Genomic DNA, 22,872 nt, shown 5'->3' on the forward strand with positions numbered 1-22,872 from the left:
GTGGGTGCGGAGGCAAAATGCACCAGGAACAAGTGAAGGTGCCTGAAAAGTGTTAATGAAATAACTATATGACCTGGTTGTTGTTCTAATCATGTAATACATGGGAAATTTTGAGTGACAGAATCCACATCTTACTGCTCTGTGTAACAGAGTGGCAAAAAAGTCTGAGCCAGAAAACTTGATCGGCATAGGGAAAAAATAGGCAAAAGTGTGGGAGGAGGATCAGATGATCTGGCAACAGGAAATTACTGTCTAATGTGAAGCTTTTATTGGTAATGGTTGGTTTTGCTCAAAATCAGTTTGTCCTTTAAAAGTTACCCCACTTTAGTTAGTGTTTCAAAGCTATATGAAAGCATTGGCAGAGAGTTGTGTAAGTGAACATATTTTCAAACAACCTCTGTCTTGGAGCTTTGAATAATGCAGAGAAATGGAAGGCTCCCCCATCACCATCTCCTGCCTCTTCTGCAGGCAACCTGAACAGCAAAAGACAAGTGCACTGTTCAAGAGACAAATGTATGCTCCATGCCAAGGCGGACAGGAGTCTTCCTGTTGTAGGTAATTCCATGTAATTCCAAGACTAGAGCAGCGTCTAATCTGTCTCAGTTCTGTATCCTTAGACTTCTGCTGGCACTCTTTTCCAGATGGGAGACTGATGAGCAGGAAGACCACGATTTGTCTAAGTATGGACTATCTGTACCTACACAGGAAATGAGCTGGGTCTCCAGAGCTCCAGAACAAGGCTGTCATCATAGGGTCATCTATTTTCACTGTGCCACAATGCTTCTTGTGAAATAAAATGCCTTCCTCTGCACCCCTGAGAGCCTAATTCTGTGTACTGAATAAATAAAACAGTGAAAGCAGGAACAGGAATAATTTTCTTTCCCTTTTAAGACTACACAGGCTAATTTATTCTGTATTCGTATTCCACCTTTCTTTATCTACCTTCTGCATTTTCTATATTTTCATCCATGTTTCAAACATTCTCTCTGTTTCACATGTCATTCTTTCTTAACAACATAATACTTGACATAATCTGCCCTCTGGATCATTTCTGTGGTGTAATTATGTTATCTTTGTTGTTACTGATTTCTGTTGCTAGGGGACGAGGTCGTGCCACTGCTGGCCAGTACTTCTTTGCAGTTCAGATGTATACTTTTAACTCTTAAAGATTTTCCTCCTGAGGACACTGAATGCCAAGTTTTGAAGTCATAAAAAATGCCAGCAATCCCAGAGGATGATTTTGTCTGAGGAAAGATTGCAAGATTCAATTATAAAATAGGAGAACAAATAGCAATTGGGAGAAATTCTGATCTTAGCTGTTCCTTTCTGAGAGCAGAGTTTGGCCAATGAACTTTGATTTATTTCTTCAGCTCTGCAATGTTATTTTTCAACAGTTTGAATGTTTCCAAGTTAAAGTATTATAGGATTTCTTTATCAGTTGAACACTTCCAACTGAATACTTTTTTTTTTTTTGAAAGGGGCATGTCCTTTTGAAATACATAAACTACTTTTGATCATCCCTGCATTTCTGCTTTTTTAGTGAATCTACATTCCTTCTTCCCTGCAGAGCTGAAATTTGGTTCCACAAAATTAAGGGACTGATGCAGAACTTTTAAGATATGAACAATAGCTGACACTAAAAATAAGGGTGAAATAGCTGAGGGAGGCTTTTTAAAACAAAATTGCTTCTTTCAACATAAAAAGATTCTGTCTGGTTGGTTGATTGGTTTCTTAAGGCAACTTGAGACTGTTATGTGCTTTGCTCCTGAGTGAGATTTTCATATGCTCATGGGGTAAAATCTGTGACTTCAGACTTCCCAATTAATATCTTACAATCCTTCTGCAGCATTTCCCTAAGTACTTTGACTTCTGCCTGCCTGTCTGAGATCTCACAGTACCACTCAAGGATTTTGGAAGTTGTCAGCTGAGCTGCTGTAGCCTAATAATAGTCTCTTACTTATCTCTGAGGTGTAAGGTAGGCACAGACAGGTTGTGCCACACCCTTGTCCCTTTTCTTCTTCAACCTGCTCTGGGCTATGCAGCTGGCTAAGCTGCTAAGCCTCAGCTGATGCCTTCTGTGGTTGGAAAGAGCTGCCACAACATCATGGCAGACTCTGTAGAACCCAAAATGGTTCATCTGACAGCTCAAAAAAATTGTGAGGTATAACAAGTAGACTATTTTAAAAGGGTTTTAGCACACTATTTTACTACATCTTGTCTATTGTTTGCTTTCCTTGCATGAGGCTGCCAGACTCCACCTAGTATGCAGTAATTTTAACATTTGAGATCCTGTAATTAAATACAACAGATTTGATAAGTGGCAGAAGGTGGAAAATCCTTTTTCAAACCTCTTTGCCCTTGAAATTTGGATATTACAAAGGTGTCTCTTGGATGGAGTCTCAGAATTAAGTTCCCTTGTACACAATAGATGTCCAGCTTATAATGAGTCTGATATCAGAATCTGCAGTTATGTTTAGGTCTGTGTTCCCGGCCTGAGTAGGGAAATATTTATCTCTTCCCTTTACCTAAGACTGCTTTTTATGTAAGAAATGCCCTTGTGCTTTCTGTATTAGTGTGCTTTTCAGACTGCTCTTCTCACTTTGGTAACAAATATGTAGGTGAAAACAGGAAGTATATCTGCCAACAAACTGCATGCAGGCAAGGGGGAGTAGTCTCAGAAAGTGACTTTTGAACTTTTATACCCAAAGTGTTTGTACCAGATGTTTTATCTTATTCTAACCTAGCCTCAAATGTGCCCTCAGCTGAATGCATTTGTGCTAAGGCAAAATGCACTGCTTGCAGCTTGCATGGTTCTTGAATGAATCACGAGCATTATGTCATTCAGTGCAGAGTCCTGCTCTGCACATACACTCACACAGACACACACAGTGCTTCCTGTAGAGAGATACTGGCTTCTGCAACAAGCCACAGCATGGCTCAGGTTTGAAAGCTGGATATCCATGACATGGCTGGATATATAAAGGATAAGTGTGTGAAAACCCTCACCTCATTGCTGGCAACCCATAAACAGCAAGAAGCGAAATGGTCATTCTTTTTTTGCTTCTGTGAGTTTTGCTTTTCCCATATCCTTTCTATCTGTTTGCCTTATGTAGTGTAGACCTTGTGTTCAATCAGACAGTAAACAGAGAGGTCATGTATTCCAGATGCATGTCCTTTTCCTGGCCCACATATATGTTACATGTGGTAGAAGCAAGCTATTACTGGGAAAATTTATGAAGACATCTAAGAGTGTGGCACAAAAGACCTGATGGGCAATTTTTTATGTGATGAAAAACATGATGTTAAATGCTCATGAGAGGAACAGGGAAAAACATTAATGTCTGCAGAGGGCTCTGCCTTTTTCAAATCCAAACAGTTGCACAGTAAATAGCACTTGTTTTAAATATCATAAGGCTAAAGTCTTACTTGCTCTTAGAAGTTCCCTGTGGTAATGGCAGCCACCCTTTATGAGTTCTGTAGGAACAACATATTTAGTTACAGCTGTCAAAGACAGACTCCTCTCTGCCTCCTCTTTCTCCTGCTGGCAGAGTTCCCAGATTGGACCCATTTGGCTGTCAGCTTGTTCACCTGTGTCAGCCAAGGGTGTGCAAAGGCATCCCAGAGCACTTGACTCCAATCTTTCTCAAGGTGAGAATAGCTCCATGACAGACACTCAGCACGCACAATCTGTCAGCGCCAGGGGGTGTGAGTGTGAGATTCTCCTTCACACTAAGAGGAATCACACACAGTTCCTGACACCATCTACAGAGAGGATGCCCTCCAGCTGCCTGGTTAGTACTGGAGCCAGCCAAAACATTGAGCATTTACCTCAGCAATTTCTGTTCCTTATGAGCTTAGTCCTACGTAGCTGAACATTATTTTCCTGCATGTAGCATAATAAATAATAACAAATTATGTGCATAGGAGAAAATGGGGCAAAGCAAAACTGTTTCCATATTTGTACAATGCTGGTTTAATCTCCTGAAGTTGCTCTTTTATTTTGAAAGATCTTGTTTTTTTCAGATCAACCTGGCAATATATAGATCTGTTCATTGATGTTACAATCTAAGTCTTCAATCAAGCCCTTTGAAGCAGAATTCACTTCCTGAGCACTTTTGATTATACACCCATTTCCTTTTACACCTTAATTTACACTCATAGTTTATACAGCAATAAAGAAGTTTTATAATATAAAATCTGCATCCTTGGGTAATCCACTAAAAACACTTATTTACCATGAGTGCAACACAGAAGGGGATTGCTAATAGCTTTCCTTTCCCTACTACTGCTGCAGGCAGCAAAACAATGGAATTAAATTTGCCTTTATGTGCTGTCTAATCAGATGATTCCAGGATTACTGACTCTCTCTGGTGGCTATGGCTGTGAGTACATAAAACTGGTCAGTTTTGCAGTGTTGCATTTGTACTCCTGCCATTGAATTAGTTCAAGGCATTCTTTGTGAGGTGGGAAGAACAGAACTGGAAAGGGTCAGGTATCAAGGGAAGGATGTTGGACAGCTGGAGTTGATTTGGATTGGTACAATTCCATTGGAGTCAATAAGACTGTCTGAGCAATGACTCAATACAAAATTGACCGTAACATTCAGACCCAAGAACAGCGGCATCCCCAGTCCTATGGACACTAAGAAGGGTCACCTATTGGTTACCATTTTTAACATTATCATTCTCATTTTGATGAGGTGTAAGCATACAGCCTTGTGCTTCACAGTGATTTTGAAGAGAGGGGTGTATGTCAAAACTATAAATGGCTTTATTTTAACTTTCTCAGCTACCCAGCTGGAACTGCCCAGCCCCAGTCTTGTTCTCATTTCCATAGGGTTTTATCAGTTCTGTTGTAGAATCCTGATCCTGTGAGTACTGAGCTGGCAATGGGAAGTGCTAAGGGGTAGTATCCTTTTTTTTTCTCTCTCTACTCTTTTGAGCACTTGGGATTACATGGAAGGCATTGACCTAATCATCAAAGACCCAGTCTTCAAGCCCTTCCTTAATTTCTGCTCATTACTTAGGCAAGGATCCAGTTGACTTCCTTGAGTTCAGCCTCGGCAAAAAAACAAATTAAGGACTTGGCCTCAGGTCTGATGTCATACTCCATTTCCTTTCACTTTAACTCTTCATTTTACCAGGTAGAGAAACTGCATTAGAAAAGACGGAGAGGGCTTGTTTTTATCATGGGTTCTTCAAGTTACCAGTCATTCCTGTTGTGCTTTTTTCAACAACACAAAGATGTGGGTTCTTAAGAGAGCTGTGAGAAAATGCCAGCAGTGTCACCAACATGTGAGAACCCAGTATGGAAATTGGTACTAGTTTCTCTGAATACATGGAATATAAGCAGTTATTTGAACAACTGATTTCTCATAAAGACTGCAGTCTTCTTTAGAGCTCTTTATCTTATCTGCTGCAGGTCATGATGGCATTTCCTGGCTCAAAGAGGACCCCAGAATGGCACAGGATGAGATAAGTGATGTTTCCTGCCCTGGCACATCCGATACTGCCTGCCATGCCCTCAAGGGCAAACAGCCTTTGTCTGTTCTTTGGAGATAGATATATGTATAAACACATATAAAAACATACATATGCATGTATATATGTAGACAATAGATAATTTCTTTATCACTATTTGTTGATTCAATTAATTCTCAATTTGGGAATGAAATTGTAACCTAAACAAATTAATAATGTGTGGTGACAATTCCATTTTTCCCCCTCGACGTTGTCAGGGAGACTTCGCTGACTCCAGGCTCTCCTTTTTGAGGTCAGGGGCTTAGGCAAGAGCAAAGCCACCCTCAGGCTATGCTCCCTTTTGCATATTTAGGCTCAAAAAAAAAAAAAAGATAGAAAGAGACTTAGTCCTCTAGATCTCCTACTCCCAACTGCTTCATGAGTGCTCTGAAAGGGACTTGCCCTTTCCAATTCAAGTTAGCATCTCTGATTCAGAAGACCGGACAAATGCATGATTGTTCCATAGACATGTCTGCCTCAGTTGAATGTCATTACTGAAATGCTGTCAGAGTAGATATCCTGTAGTTTCTTTGAGACAGATGCATTCTTTCTGTGCCAAATATATTGGCAAACACACAAGCACACACAAGTACACACTCACGCAAATACACTTGTGGAGGGTTCCCAAGCAGCCTAGCTGCTTGCAAGTATCAAAGATAGCTAAGGAAGCAGGGCACTCAATAATCCTGGGCAACCTCAACAGATGATGTTATTGTAGATCCTAACAAAGAGTGGACGGCAATGAAATTCTCTGTGTCTGTCCACAGAAGTGACACTTGCTTCTGTGAGAAAATAACTTACAGTTCTACAGCCCACTGAATGAGGTTTGCAGCATTGGGAAACATGCACCTTTCCTTCAGATAACAGGTTTCAGAGTTTTTCTCAGGCTGAGTAAAGTATGCACTGTCACAGACCTTTCAAGTTTCTTTTGTTTAAAAGAACACTTTGGTAATTTCCAGTAGACATAAGCCAAAATTTGTGAACAACCATGTGCTCTTTAATGAGTTGATGCAGCTCTATTTTGACATGTGTTTGAATTTTGATAGGAAATGCTCTAAATGGCCTTAGTTACCTCATTATTATTTGCCATATGTTGTTTTTTCATTCTGTTTCGCATTGTTCAACTAATTTACTGAGGGATCAAATATGATGGGCTTCCTCCCACCCCAACTGCCCCATTTGTTATTTAATTGTGATCCAATTTTTCACAGATCTTTCTTCCTTCAGCACAATCATCCATTCAGCTATTGGCTTCTGTTCTTCCTCTCACTCCTGCTTTCCTATTAGTATCTGCACATGCCGTGGCTACAAAAGAAAATGTAACAGAAAGATTCTGAGGCTGCTCTGTGGTGTATGGGCTCTGCCTTTCCTTCCAGCATGCAAGAAATGGTTCAGCAGCAGAACTTCAGCTGCTGTGAATTCCTGAAACTCCATTGCCCTTCAGTAGAGCTGCAATGGTGTATACTAGCAACAGACCTGGTGGCCTTTAGTTTCTACTTCTTCAGCTGCAAAATCATCAGGAAACCTGTACTAGGACATAAATGAAGCAAGAAGCAGCAGCTCTATAGCTAAAAATTCAGGATCCGTTTTAATGAAACAGATTGGAGCATCCCTTTATTGTTATTAGTCACACTGTCAATTTGGAGCTCCATCCTGCTCTTCCTCAGTTCAGTCAGAAAAGTCATGCTGCTCCTGTAAACCAGAATCAGGTACCTGAGGATGGGAATAAATACCAGTCCAGTTCTTCAGTCAGTCTTCAGCCCACGAATCTCTTAAGTAGTTGCACTGATGTCAGTGGTAATGATTGTACAGTCAAGCACTTCATCTGTAATGAACACTAAGTAGGGGGGAGTTCATTGAAAAGCAATTAATCTTCCTCACCAGATTTTTGCCCTTAATCAGATGACTCAGCTTTTTAACAGAATTTAAGAACCAATGCTGTGCAAATGATACCTTTCATTTGTATTCAAAGGAAAACTCAAATCAACTACATCCATTTTTTATAATCTACCCTGTTCTTTAGCAAACCCTAAGAAGAAAATAAATAGACTACCTAAATCACTTTTATGTTACCTGTGTCCCTACCTGGAGATAGGTCTCTTTATATATTTTTGTTTATCCATTTATGTATATTTGTATATATATCATATTTATCTATTTATTTTTATGTGGTTGGGCACATGTGCCAGCCCCCAGAGAAGTGAAATGGATGGATCACAGAGAAGGAAGGCATAATTTCCACCCGCAATTTAATGCAGATGTAAAATTTGTGGAATGCAGAGCATCTTAGGAAAAGAAAGACAGGCCAGAACCTTTTTAATTTTGGGGTTTGGAGAAAGCTTAAAATTATTTATTGTCTTCCAACAAAAATGTTATTTATTGCAACTACTTCACAGCTAGTAAGGAAAATACTACATATTCCTTCTTTAGCTCCAATAAAATCAAGAACAGTATAACTTAATCTCAAAGAAAAGGAACAGTTTATTAAAACAGCTTCTTTTTCTAAAGTTTCAGATCTCTAACTGTGACTTTGAAAGGTACTTACAGCCTGGATCTTTCTTGCTGTTTCCCATTTGAAATGCTTTGTTGATTCTACCAGTGCTTGGGCATAGGTACAGGAGTACATGGTTGTGGATAACATGGTTCTGAGCAGCACACTGATCACCACACTGTCCAAAAATCCATCTCCACTCTTTAGCAAAGTGATTGACACAAGAGACTGCAGTACCTAGACAGTCCAAAATAACAGGTTCTGTTGCCTTACCACAGGCAGTGACAGACAGACACAAATATATTTTAAAATAACCTCAGGAGTGCACAGCTTTGTTATTTCATTTTCTTTTCTGTGCAAGAGAAGAATATTTTTTCTTAATTACTAACTCAGAATTGAAATTAAAATTTCTGTTAAGTTTTTGCAAAGTAAGTATCTGATGAGTAGTGCAGCATAGAGGCTTCATCAAGTGCTATGTCTCCAGCAATCCTTTCATTTTCTCAGACACCATCATTGCTTTTACTAAGTGGAGAAAGGGCTCATTTCAGTGGTTCTGTGCTGGACTTCATATTTTATTGATTTGCATTTAGCATAAGCTTTCTAGACACATTGCAAAGGGAATTTTATACTACACATAAGTTGTTTGGGTTTTTTTCAGAAATGTTTGCTTACTTAAAGCATAATATTCCATAAGGTTGTTCAATGCCTGCCTTCCAGGGTGTATTCCTTCCTATTAATTAGTCTTACAAACTTCGTGGTCGAGCATCCATGCCTTTTCTTGTACAGGTCTCTTGCAATTGGAAGAATAAATAGAGAGGCTATGTCCTTGTCTGAGAAAGAATACTCAGATCCTTCTTAGCTTTAGTTGTTCTTTGCCTGATAATCAACACTTGGAAAAGTACAAGTGTTTCAGAATGTTGTTTACTTTCAGAGTAATTGAGAAAAATATATTTTACTATCTGAGAGTATGAAGAGTACAGAGACTGATAGCTAAGAGCTGTCAACAGGCATTTATTATGTATGCTTTATACTAAAAAATAAATTAAATTCCAATTGGGAAAACAAGGCCTGAATTTTCCAAGTTAGTCTAAATAACTCTGAGAATCAGAATGCTCAGCCTTAGTGAGCATTAAATAAATTCCCATAAACCTCTGCTTTTACAGACAGTCCCAGTTACTACATTCAAACCCACAAGCTCTTTGTTATTTAAATCATAACTATCAAATTGTATTTCACTTTTTTTGATAAAACCACATTAAAGTACATGATCTTAACAAAAAGAAAAGCAGGTGGAGAATGAAGATAGAGCTAGTTTTTACCACCTGTAATCACAGAACACTTTCTTTATGAGATTTTTACGGGATTCAGGGCCATTGAAGAAATAACAGTTCATAAAATTGAATCAACACTCACTAAATCCTGTAGATAAAGTTAGTTTACATGCAAAATAAGCTACAAAATCAATGACCTACACAGTTTTGGTATAGCTCTTTATGTAACTGCATTCGGGCTTAGAGGAAAACTTATGTCTAGGTAGATCAATATAATTCCCTAGAAGTTAACTGAACCACTCAGAGGCTGAAATTGGTCCTTTATGTTTTGAATGTTAGTGGTTCAGGCTTTAGTCTGGAAAGTATTGGTAGCTACTACAGGATTTTCCATTTGCATATTGCTGCTGTATCTCCCAGCCTACACCAGTGATAAGAATAGCATCTGATAGGGCCCACCTGTGACTTTGAGGTCTGAGCTTTGCGAGGAGTTGTAGAGCTGGAAAAGTCCCAGGGAGAGTTCTGGCTGACTCAGTCAGGAAATTATGTTCAGCAGTGTGTTCTGCAATGTCAGCTCCACATCCAGCATGTACATTATGGGCACTTTACATCCCACTTGCAAGCCAGGAGCCATCCACTCAACTACAAGGCAAGGGAATCTCAAAGCTGTCCTCAGCTTAAGGAGAGAGAGAGAGAGCTGGCAGAGGATATTCAGCAGTTCAGCCTTAAATTTTCACAGGGATGGTATCTGAAAAATCAGTGGATTAAATGGACTGTAATGAGATAGTTCAGCACACCAATATTTTTTAGACTATCGAGCATATATATTATTGCATTTTTCAGATGTGGACTGCAGAAGAAAAAGAACATTAAACTGATGATGTGAAAGTTTCTTCATTGACACAGAGATCTCTGCATTGTTATTCTGATCATTATATAAGTTCAGGAGTTGCTAAATGTTTTCTGTGCCCCCTTTTCTTTTAACACTCAACGTCCTTAGATGATCCAGAAGGTGTCTAGGTAATAGTGGCACGTGGTGATAGGGAGCTATATATGCCTGTAACTTCATAATCTCTTCCTAAACTAGAAATTGTTACAGACCACTGTACACCAATGGTTTAGATGTCAGCACTGAATAAAATGGTATGGGCCAAATTCCACTTTGCTTGTCAATGCGAGGATTGCCTATAAAAAAGAAACGCCTTTGAAGGAAATGAGCAAAATCATAAGCACTGGTGCATATAAAGTAGGCAAGCACATTTCCTCAAGAAAATTTATTTTTCAAGATAAAATGCCCAACATACTTCAAAGTTGATGTTGGTTAACCACAGGGTATAAAATATTTCAGTTGTTAACTGTATTGGCATACAGCAGTTATTTTGTGCTGCCTCAGCACTGTAGTATGGTTTGTATGCATCCTCACACAACTTTTCTTTTTTCTTGTGACTTACAAATTGTCTTAAACTAACATATTTCATCTCCTCCAAAGGAATTAATGTGCAGCTGGAGCAGATGATGCACTAGGGTGAGAAGTAGAGCTAGAGGAATAATATACATTGCAATCAACAAGAGGCCTATATTTACAGGTTGCTCGGGGCTTTATCCTACCAGATATGCCCCTTCTCTTCTGCTTAATTATCCTCATAGAAAATTCACCTTTTTTTATATCCAAGAAAAATCACTTCATTCTGATTTATGATTGCTGTCTCTTATTCTGCCACTATGACCTCAGCAAAGAGCCTCTACAGGTACTGGGGGCAGGAGGTCCCTCAATGTTGAACTAGCCCCACTTCCTCAGCCTTTCCTGATAAACCAAGTCCTCTAGCCTCAATTTCATCAGGAACTCTCTGCTGAACCCACTGCAGTCTATTAACAACATTCATGGATTTGGCAGCCCCAAGGAAAACCCAGTATTCCTGTATGGTCAAGCAAATGCCGAGCAAAAAGGAGTAACTGCTTCCCCCCATCTGCTGCCTGTGCTCCCTCCGATGCAGCCCAGGGCACGCTCAGCCTCCATCCCTGCCAGGGTCCTGCTGGCTCAGGCTCACCCAGCTGTGCCCCAGGGCCTCAGGCTCTGCTCCACAGGCCAGGCAATCCCCAAATCCTGTTGGGTGTTGGTCTGTTCTAGACACGGGGCAGGGCATTTGTCCTGACTGAATTTCATGAGGTTTTTTGTCAGCTCATTTCTCCTATCTAGCTCCTTCTGAGTAGCAGACCTGCCCTTGAGCACATCAGCTGCATCCCTCCTCCCATATCCATCCCTATCAGGTCATTGCAAATTTGACAAAGTTAATTCTGTCTCCTTCTCCAGACCCAGGCCAGAGCCCCTGAGCAGCACCACTTGTAGCCATTTACAAACACTTGCGTGTAACATTTTTCTGTCCAACTCAATTACATGCTAAAATTGTTGCAAGTGTTGGGGAAAAAAAGAAAAGGAAAAAAAACAAAACAGACAAGCAAAAAAAACTCAAATCCAAACCACAAAAAATCCCAAACAAACAAAAAAGAATCTTGAACAGTAAATCTGTCCAAACATGATGTTTCCAGCAAACTTGATGCAACATGGTCTCAAGAAAAAATATTAGGCTGCCAAGACATTTTGTAAGTCAGCAGGAACTGATGGAGTAATCTGGCACATTATTTTAGTATTTTCCTATCAAATAAATTTATGAGGCTGGTGAGAAGTAGCTTGTAGACTTCACTTATGGCTTAGCTTAAAAGTAGCTCCATAAACAAATATAGGGGAGTATCAGCATGTCCAGAACTTAATTGGAGACCTACATAATAAAAAGAATCACCTGTGTGAGTGGCAGAACTTTGTCCAGGGAGCAAAAATTCACTCTGGTCTAATCGTAATTTTGCTTATCTTTCAGCTCAACTCCAAGACTAATGTGGCCCTGATCTCAGAGATTGTTAGCTGGGTGTTGCACTGGAAAAAAAGCAAAATAAGACAATTTTAAAGGTAGAATCTCTTTACGCTATTAAAACACATACACGCAAAGAGGCAAAATGCCAAAAATGTCATATTTAAAGCACAAAAGAAGCAGAGCCAGAAATTTCCTGGCTTCATTAGAGGTGTGAATATTGCTATGTAGCTTTTACTCTGAGTTTTGGCTCTGTTCTCACTCAGTTGTCATCTTTATTCATAAGCTCAGAAATTCTGCTGAGTGTGTCAACCTATTTGCTGCTGTGGCCAAACATACTTTCTTCTAGTTTAGGAATATTCCTTGCAGATCTTCTCTCTGACAATAAGTTTTTGTTCATTTGTTGACTTGATTTTTCTAAAAGAATGGAACAGGTAAGCTTACGGAATTAAAGAGTTCTTTCTCTTAACTATTCCGTAGTTTTGCATTTGCCATCTTGAGTGTACAATTAACAGGTTGACTGACATGATAGTTTCTGGTTTTTTAATATCTTCAGTAAGAATTTTGTGATTTTGTTTTACTATTGCCCCGTGAGTGTCTGTCATTTTCGGTGCAGCTCTCTGAACTTATATTCCATGGGACAAAGTGCCATGTTAGAGCTACCTGGCTAGTCTGGATGACTTGGTCTGTACACATATCACAGCTAAGCTTTGAGCAAGCACTCACTTCAGAAATGGAAGCAGCAGAGTTATATCAGTCCAGCACTAAGCCCAGGCTAGTAAACTCCCCCATGAGAAGCTCACTACATTACCTAAATTTTTGCAGCATCTTAGGTCACATCTTATTTTTCCTTCTCTTAAATACATAGTATGGCTGCTTGATGTCTGAGCAGCAGCACTCTTGAGCATCACTCCGGTGTGTCCCCATTATTGTATGTAACTGGGAATATCTTCATGATCATTGTAATAAAGTTTCCCATTCTTATAGCCCCTTTGCTTTTGGCACCTGGCTTGTTATTTGAGCCAGCATACTTAGGTAGCAGAAGAGAGAAGCTATTTTCAAAAGCAAAACAGAACTGTCTGTTATTTGTAGACCTGAATAGGAAAAGTACAACACCTTTTCAAGAATTACTACACAAAGAGTGGCAAAACTACCTCTGAAGATGCCATCAGCACAAGTTTATCAGCTTGTACGCTCTGTCTACAGGTATAATAATGATGGCTGAGCCCAGAAAACTTTTTAAAGATGGTTGATATTGCTGCCTTTGTTTTGATGCTTTGAAGACTGTCGTTGGGGGAGTTGAGGTTTTTTTTTTTGTTAGCTGCTTTCTTCTGATAAAACAACTGTGGGCAGAATTCAGTTGGAGGTGAGCAGATGGGAAGAAAGAGGATCCCCGAGCATGATATCCACCAGCTCAGAGGTAGCCCAAGGTCACAGCATTCAGACAGGGTCTAAGAGGCCTCCCTTGCTCTGAACACAGCTGGCCCATCTCCCAAATCAACTGTGTGAGCCAATGAATAGTGAGCCCACAGTATCCAAGTTGCTGTCATTCCTGTTCCGGTGGTTCTTCCATATGGACTTAATACTTTACTGTTGTAAAATATTAAGTGAATAGCCTAAGCCAATGTCAATAATTTCTAGTTAATGCATATTTTTGCGGTTGTGGTGCAAAATGCAGCAGTATACAACTAAGCTATTTTACTGTTTACCTAAGAAAGCTCAGCTGAGAGACAAAATCCTTTATTAATTTTTAAATTTGGTCCTAAGTTTATTCATCTTTCCATATAAAGCATGTGAGGTGCCAAGAGTCCTTCTGGAATTCTGAAGCCAAAGGCATGGCTGGTGTAGATTTATACTGTCCATTGAAAATTAATGGAGCTAATGTGATGCTTGCTAGCTCAAGATTGAGGCCCCAGACTCAGTGGAGGATATTACTACAATTAGAAACACCACTGATGTCCCTCCAAGTTGCTTGTAAATAGGTTGCAGATGTTAAAACTTTCATGATTTGTAGTGTCTGAGCTTGAGGTCCAGGTGTTTTCCACTGTAGTGTCAAAAGTAAGATAGGAGGAGGACAAAACAAAAGTGTCCAATATGCTTATAGAAGAGGAAAATATTACTGAGGAGAGGATTCAGGAAAAAGGGCAAAAGTGAGAACACAGAAACGGCAAAGGAATTTTGTGTCCATTGATGTGAGAGAGATTTATCTTTGAAAGAAGGTATTTTACTCACTTAGTATAGCCTTGCAGTGGCAGAAGCAGACAGACTCCGGTTTTAACTGATTATTATTTCTTTAAAAATATTTAGGGCGAGCAGACACAGTCCTTGCTTAAATACTGCATAAGATACCATTTATCAAAAAGAAATAGGTGCCATTTGGTACCTGCTGTAATTGCTATGACAGAAATAGCAATATATAACTACCAGAAGAAAGGGTGCCACATTTTTAAAAAGCTCACAGCTATTTTATGTATTTCTAATGGCCAATGAGTAAATGATGCAACATACATTTTACGTATCTGTGAAATAATGAATTTGGGATTAAATCATACAGAAAAATTTTTAGGTGCCAGATGCATTTAATATACTGAGCGAATAATTGCTTTGATGTGAAGTATGAATATAATTATGATTATGCTGGAGAGTTCATGGGAGTACTTTCTATGCCTGTAGAACATTATTTGGGTCTAGCAGTAGACCAACTATAACACATGAAGAGCAGATCTATAGCTCTTACCCTAGATGTTTAGTTCATCTTCTAGACCTCCAGTCTTTAAAATCAAGTGCTAAATACTCTTGATTTTACTTGAGGCTGCCCCTGCTTGCTACTATAGTCTTCAACATGGGCCATTACAAGACACATATGAACAGAGCTGAGCATGTTAATAAATGAGTGGTGAGGAATTTAAAAAGTAATAATAATGAACAAATTACATTAACTTCTTCCTACAAAAGAACTATCCTCAGTTAATCAGTTATGAGTGTTGTTCAAATAGTAATAAAAAATTTACTTTTCCTTCCAAACAAAATGTCTGATTTTTTTTTTCTTTTTTACTCACTGGAAGGAAATGAGATAATCTTTAAATCATGGAAATTTGTAGTCATTTTTTTGACTCCTAAGGAGAAAGTGCATTGTCTGCCAGGCAGATGAATCTTTCATCAAAGAATTTCAGATGTGATTTTTTTTCTTAATGTAATAAGACACTATGCATTTTGTCCTCAGTTCTCTGTAAGAGATCTCAAAGAAGCAATTAATATCAAACTGAATGACTGACCAACCATCTGCCAATTCCAGCACATTCAATACAACTGATGCTTTATTCAAATACAGAGTACAGATTCTGCCACCAGAAGAATTGATTTAGTTCAGATGTGAAGGCAAAGATAACATGTAATTATATATACAGTGAGACCTGCTCATATAAGACTTTGATGCACTAAAATTGTTTTTCTCCTATGGTAAAGGAGAAAATGTAACAAGAAATTTTTGGTACATTGCAACATGTAAGATTCAAGACAAGTCATACTGAATCGTTACTAGTCAAGAAGTCGTCTGGTGAAGAGGAAGAGTTGTCTTATTACAGAAGGTTTTGCTGTTTAAACCCACATATTCAGAGATGTTAAAAGAATTAAACATTCAAATCTTATTTATTTTGGTGGACTTGGGCAACATAATCCTCAGGCAACACTTAACACATGTTTTGACATCACAGAAGGCAGCTGCAGGGACAGGAAGCTATCCAACAAAGGGAGAGGAAATCCTGGGTTGTTTGGTTCAATAGAATACAAATGAAGAAGACATTGTACTGAACAAGGAATCAAAGCTTGCAGAAGACATTTTGTGTCAGCTTCTGACCACTGATGTGGTGACAGCCTATAAATCAACTCGAAAGTCAGCTGCAATGCCATGTGAGGCTTTCTACAACCTTGGGAGATCTATGGGTCTGCACTCCATTTTTCCTCAATTGGTTTGCTTAGCTGCAGGGGATGTGTTAGAATCCTGTCTGGAAACAATGGGTCAAATCCTCACATGTGTTAGCGTTTCTGTATTTACACAGAAAGTGTCCTCAAGTCACTATGCAGGATGTGAAGTAAAGTTAGAGGAAACAGGATTTCTCAAAGTAGGATTTTCATGTCTGGGTATAGGGATTCTAGTTTTGGTAGAGAAAAAAATTCCTAATAAAGATCAAAATTAAAAAGGACAGTTCAGAGAATACTTACCTTTTCCCTTTCTTTATACATTATTTTTTATTTTTCCCTCTGTTAAAATAATGCTACTCTACTACATGACATGGACAGAAGGGTCGTATTAACCAGACTTATCTATACAGCACAGAATTCTGGAAAGTGACACAAAGTACTCAAATTTTCACAGGAGTGAAAGTGGTAGCTTATTCATTCTTGAGAGTCTTAGAACCTCTGCTTTGGTGCTGCACAGAGTCAGCCATTCAGAAGGAGTTCATTTTGAGTCATCAACAGCTCAAGAATATGAGTAAGTTGCAGCTCAGGACGTTTATAAGTAAGGTGTGAAAACAGAACTCGCTTCTTGACTTGAGTGCTTGGGCTTTAGGATTAGATAAGAGCCTTTATTGTTCACCTATAAATTGCTACTTGAAGCACCTACAGAAAACACACTATCTGCAGACTTCAAATGTCATAGATAGTCAGTGCAGTCTTCTGAAAAACACTCCTAAGCTTAGCTATTGAAACAGTGCATCCTTTGCCTTTAAGAAGAATTGAAACCGATTAGCAGCATGTGAAAATAATTGCTAAGAATTAACTCCCTGTTCATATAGCTGGGCACATCGCAAAGACAGAATAGCAGATTTTCTGTGGTCACTTATGAAAAACTTATGCATTCTTTTTAAATTGCACAGTAGTGTTTAAATTGGACCTTTCCCTGTTATACTTTGTATTTCACAGGTCAGTGAGGATTTGTTTGTTTAAAATAAGGGAAATGAATTGACATTAATTTTTTGTCTTATTGACTTAATTTGGTGTGAAGGATGGAAACTTTCTGCTTCTAAGTAGACATTAACTACTTCTATGTAATCTGACACTCTTACTGTATCTGCTGCCTCTTTTAAAATATTGCTCCTGACATTTGTCAACCTAGCGAGCCCCAGGAAGTGAAATGTAGTGAACTTAAAATAATTCACATTCCTTAGCAAGCAGTATTCCTGCTGCACTTATCTGCCACTATTGTGGGGAAAGGCAGATGATCTCTAAAGTCTAGCTTGTCTGCAGTCAGAGTTCCCTCTTCTTCAAGGTTCTCACTCTGTGCATTCCATCAAGCTGCATCTCCAAACCAGACTGCAGATAATGACGCTGTGGGAAAGTTCGCTGGAGTTTTTTAATACCAACTTTGCTGACCCTTTTGTGTGCTTGCTACAAAGAGAAGCTCTGTTATGCCTTTCTCAGCATCTTCCAGGAGCAGTTGTAGGCCCTGTGTTTAATGACTTTGCTATACTGGCAGAGTGATAGCTTTGATGACTGCTTACAGGTGATGTAATTCTGTTTCCCGGTATTCCCAGATACTGTTTCCTTTTTCTTGTTGCTGACCTTGTTTGCTCAACAACATACAGTGTCAGAAGACCAAGTCTTAGCCCAGTTTGCAGGTTCTTTAGGCTGCCTTGCACTGTTCTACTGTACTACTGAGACCTGATGACTCAAGAACAGCTCTGTTCTGAACACTCCACAGCACTTTGATCCTGTCACCCCAGAAGGTCTTGGTGTCTTGAAGGGAAACAAGGGCACAGGCAAATCTTCTGGCTACTTTCAGTTATACTAAGAACTGAGTTAAAATGCCAACAGATTTCTCTGCACTGATTTGTTTCCAGCAGCAGAGAGCTCTATGAAGGCTTAATGATTTTGCTGCCTGCTGAGAAGAGTAATATATGCAACTGTTTCCCAAGAGATTTCTGCCCTAAAAGATACCTTTTTCATTTCATCCTTTTCATCGTTATGCCACCTAACACAAAAGCAAAATGGACAAGGGTAATGTTTTTGAGACTCTTCTTACTGCAGATATGAAACTCTAAGTGGCCTTTGTAAGTTAATACACATCCAAATACATGATCAGGCCATCAGACCCTGAGTATCCCAGGAACAGATGGTGTGTTGGCTGCTAAAGGCTAATCTTCATTTAAGGTACTCTGATTGCAGCTGAATCTAGTGAAAAGGAATGACTCAAACCCCCTGCTAGTCAAAATATTCTGTTTCTATTCCTGCTACTATGCTACTTTTTTCTTAGATTAAAAGAGGAATGAGGTCTCAAAATTGAAAGACTACGCATAGATTTATGAAAATGAGATTTTTATTTCTTCCTGATAGCACTAAAGTTAAAAATTACTAACCTTCTATTTATTTGTTTCCTCTGAATTTCCAAGTCTGAGCTATTTCTTATGAATCTTTGTTTAATAACACATGAAAATTTTGTAACTGCTTCATCTACAATGTTGCTTAGTCTTTTCTGTTGTCTCAAACTAAAACAATAAAAACTAAAAAATATTTTTACTGTATGAATAACTAAATATATCTATAATACAGGAAACCAAATTGTACTATATAGTACTTAACAGCTGTGAGTTGTAAGATATAATTTTTACTTTGAAAAAAAGAATAATTTTATAAAAATTTATGATATTTAGCCACACTATTTATTTTATACTTAACAATTTTATTTAAGAAACACTCTGACTAACTACGGCTTCTTTTATGGACTTTTGCTCAGGATGTGTTCATATATTAGTAATTCCCAAGCTTATAAGTTAGTTTTTAATGTTGTTTAACCCCTTTTTCGTCCTCCTCCTTTACTTGGTTGTCTACTTTTTAAGTATTTTAAATGGAAATTTTAAATATTTTTTACACTGCTGTAAGGTTTTAATCAAAAGTATTTGCCGAACTTTGTGACTACTAGAATACTTTCTTTATTTTGCTTTGATAAATTAATTATTCACGAGAAATAATAAAGGCACATGGTGTGATTTTTAAGGTGGTCCTGTACAGTGCCAGAAGCTGGACTTTGATGAGCCTTGTGGGTCCCTTCCAACTCAGGATATTCTATGATTCTATAATGAAAACGTTGCTTCTTAGTTCTTTACAAAGACTTCTTTGTAGTTAATACTATAGAAATGAAGAGAATTATTTGTGAGAACTTGAGGATCCTGAATATTCACTAACAAGGAAACATGAAGATCAGAACTGTTTCAGTGGGATACTTGTAAAATGAATCCCTAGGTTGCAGTGGGAAAGCAAGAACAATGTTATTTCATCAAAAAAGGAAATACTGCTGCAGGAAATGAAAAATCATGCATGATAGTGCAGGAATGCTTTGCTGTAATGGCATTATGAGGCTAAATATATTTTACATTTTATTTATTTATTTGTTTGTTTGTTTGAGTGTTGTGGTTAGTGTTTCATGGTCAATATCACAGAAAAGACTGTACATGATGAGTCTGTATGTAATTTGAAAATTAAAGCCTTCACCACTTGCTTTTCAGGCTTGAAAACCTGAAAACAAATCATATGCCTTCTAAAGAAATGGGGTTTTCCCTGGTTTCATACAAAGTTATGGTATTTTGGAGGTGATTAACAGATGTAGTACAAATTCTTTGCTGGTTCAGACTGATAGTAAACTAAAAAAAAAAAAAAAAAAAACACCAAAAAATGTGGATGTATTTTCTAGTGAAGTACAGTTAAATGTTCAGTCTCTTCTGTATTTAGGTCAATAGTGTCTGAGAAATGGAGAGAGAAGAAAAGGCAAGTAATTGCCCTTCACTCTTAGCTCAGAACCCCAAGCCTGTGTCTGAATCATAGTCTGTTGCTCTACTAGCACTTTCAGGACTTCATGTAGGATTTGGCACCATAGTAGTTTAGTTTGGGTAGTAATTTTCAGAAGTTTGTTGCAACACTTGTGAAAATAATGTTCTGACTCGATTACCTTAAAGGTCTTTTCCAACCTCAAGGATTCTATGATTCTGTAAAAGATCCCGACTGACAGCTCTGTACATTGAACTCTGTTAATTGGTCCACAGAAAATGTGCAGCAGTTGGCACGAGTTCTCCACACTTAAAACCACCACCCTGAAGAACTGCCTGGGGGAACAGGAGGAAGAATCTCATTTCTATGCCTGTAGCACCGCTGGAATTAAAGGTATTGATAGTCACCTTTGTGTAAAGAACTTCAGTGGGCATAAATAGAGAGCAAAGTACTGAAGAAAAAAGGTACCTGAAATGATATATGCCTTAGCAAATCTGCTTTTTAAGTGAAAGCAATTTGGCTTCAGTGTGAACAGTAGTAAATTACAGCACAAGACCCTGCAAGAATGTTGTAGTTAGCAGAAAGGTATTTCTATGTGGGTTTTTTAAAATCCAGAATTAAGATGAAATTCACAAGCCATCAAACACCTGAAAGTTTGAAATAATTAAGGTCCACAAACTTACTTGGCTTGCTCCCATGGATGAGAGCTGCCTTCTCAAATTCTCTTTTATCTGTGCTGTGGTAAATGGTAAGTTTTTTGATTAAGCATTTTTAAAATACTTTCTGAAGTCACTGGATTTGAAAACATTGAACTTCAGTTCCACAGAAAATCCAGGAAGGGATCAAAGTATGTTTGTGTTTGTAATTTTGGCTGGCTCTTCTCAGTCCCTGAGCTGCTGCTGAGCTAAAATTAGAACATCAGGGTGAATGGCTAGGAATTAATCACTAATAAGGTCTAGACATGTAACTTTAACTCTGACTGATATATCCATTGAATCATGATGTATCTTGGCTTTTTGGTCATGTTTTTGCTATGAGATGGCAAACACTGAGGAAGGACTGTGGGGGTTTTGGTTTGTCTCATAAATGCTGAAAAATGTGGAAAAAAAATCTAGATCTGAAAAATGTTTGATTTCCTGGAAGGCACAGGATACTGTAATAATTACTAAATTCTCTTTCCTACGTAATCATAAGCTTAGAAGAAATTATATCTTAGCCCTTGCTTTAAAACTTGACTTATGTTTGTGAGGGGACTATGGGGAAAAATTTAGGAACAAGGGTAAAATTACTGAGAATTATGAAATGTTTAAGTAAGACATTGCTAATGTATGGTCTCTAGGAGTATATAGGAATGTGAAATCTAGTGTGTGTATTGAAAACACATCTGTTATCATTGCATAAATATTTTAAGCAGTTTAGTGGTAACTGCTCACTTTGAATGCCTATGTGTAGTTTAGGAGTTACTCAGCCTGTATCTCTTGTGCAAACCCCAAAGTAACAGAGGCAGTGCCAAGTTCAGAGTGAGACTTTCAGAAGCTTGAACAGTGTCAAACTCCACTGATGCCTTTCCAGTCATGTGCCTCCTGCTAGCTTTGCTTCTAGATACAAGTCAAATATAGCTGTCTGTGGAAGTAAGGCAGAAATACATTACCAGTGTTTGTTTTTAATTTTTCTTGTGACCTGGACAGCTTGTGAACAAATTTGCCTAATTAAAATAACACATTGAAAGCTGTCACTGGATTTGAACACAATGAAGAGCTAGTGACACATTTTAGATTCAAAAGCAAAGCAAGTTGGGAATCCGAGTGAAAACCAAAACCCTCTCTATTTGATGGCTCTGAGAGATTAAAATAAGCACACAGTGGAAATGTTTGGACAAGTCTCAATTTTCCCATTTCCCTTGCTTGTGTATTGCAAACACTGTTGTATTAGGACTGCAGGTAATATTGGCTCTGTGAAACAAATGACTGACAGTTTTTCAGTCTAGCAGCAAAGAATCCCTTGCAACGCTCTTGGCTGGTGAAGAACAACAAAGTGTTTTGATTTAGTATCAGCACAGAGTATTCCATTAGCTGCTTCTCTACAGCAAGCATCTGTTTTAAGATTACAGTACTTTCTATAGAGTTATGAAAATGTGTTGACATATTGTAAGTTAAAGGCAGATGGAGTTCACAGTATAATCATACAGGACGTTGCTCCTGATGAAGCCCAAAGCAAAGCTTGCTGTGACTTCGTACAGCTGAAGAATTCAGTCCCATTTTCTGAAACAAATATGGCAAAAAGACAAGGCAGAGAATATAAGGGCAGTGTGGTAGTTGAATCCTGAACCAAGTACTTTAAGAATAGTCAGTCTCTGACCCTGGCCAGCCAGCCAGCTGTTGCTCAGGGCTTAAGCAGTTCTTACCTGGGTTAAAGCCAACAAGTTGCCACCCCTTCTGAGGAAAAGCAAATGTGGATGTCAGTGTTTGGCTCTGTAGCCTCCATAATGAACTGAAAGCAGGTACATCACAGTGCAGTTTGTTTGGCTGTGAGAGAAACTATAAAACTATGATGTCCCACAACCATCAGCCTCTTGTGAATTTCTCACTGATATGTCTGTGTATTTATAATTCTTTTCTCCTGAAACAAGGATTTCTTATTCAATATCATCAAAATAATATATGCAGAAATATATATACACACAATTGACTATACACTGATGAAGGAAACGTTCACTGTGTCTTCTGTAATATCCAAGATCAGTAATAGTCTCCTACTGCAGTTATAAACACCAAATAAGGTTTTCTACTGTCTGACACTAGTTAGGAGTTCCCACGCTTACCTTTCTACTGACATACTGTAGTGCACATGTTTCTCTTGTAATACTATAAGAGAGTTAAGGCTTTGAATTCCGTAAAAGTAATCTCAAGGAAAAAAAATAGATATTTATTTTATTCTTAAAGCTCCAGGTTAAATTTAATGACAATTAA

The sequence above is a fragment of the Pithys albifrons genome, chromosome 7 (assembly GCF_047495875.1).
Source record: "Pithys albifrons albifrons isolate INPA30051 chromosome 7, PitAlb_v1, whole genome shotgun sequence".
Taxonomy (NCBI): Eukaryota; Metazoa; Chordata; class Aves; order Passeriformes; family Thamnophilidae; genus Pithys; species Pithys albifrons.